The following is a 541-nucleotide window of genomic DNA, read 5'->3' as shown; positions in this document are numbered from 1 at the left end:
TTCTTTCTTTCTTTCTTTCTTTCTTTCTTTCTTTCTTTCTTTCTTTCTTTCTTTCCTTCCTTCCTTCCTGCCTTCCCTCATTTAGACAAAGAATCATCCCAAATTGAGGAGGTGGACTTTGAGAGCAAGATTTATGATTTTTTTCCCTTTTCCTCTTTTTCTGAGTGTGTATGCGTATGCTTCTGTATGAGATTTTGTCTGCATAGCTTTGCTTCCACCATTTGTCCTAATGTTATATCCGTCCGTTTTTTTCCTTAATTTTTTTCTTAATAATTATTTTTTAATTTAATTACTATTTTACTTTATCTTCTTTCTTTATTTCTTTTTTCCTTCCTTCCCTCCTTCCTTCCTTCCTCCCACCGTCTGTCCCATCCCTCTCTCCCTCCTTTCTTTCTTTCTTTCCTTCTTTTCTTCTTTCTTTCTTCCTTCCTTCCTTCCTTAAATTAAATTAAATATAGGTATTTAAATTTAAGGTAATATTAAATTATAATTTTAAATTATATGTGGAGTTTTATTTCCTAAAGAATATTTTGGAAATTTC

This window comes from Monodon monoceros, unplaced genomic scaffold (assembly GCF_005190385.1).
Source record: "Monodon monoceros isolate NGI ecotype Baffin Bay Population unplaced genomic scaffold, NGI_Narwhal_1 Super_Scaffold_14, whole genome shotgun sequence".
NCBI classification, from domain to species: domain Eukaryota; kingdom Metazoa; phylum Chordata; class Mammalia; order Artiodactyla; family Monodontidae; genus Monodon; species Monodon monoceros.
The sequence above is the reverse complement of the archived record's forward strand: the minus strand, read 5'-3'. Positions refer to the sequence as shown.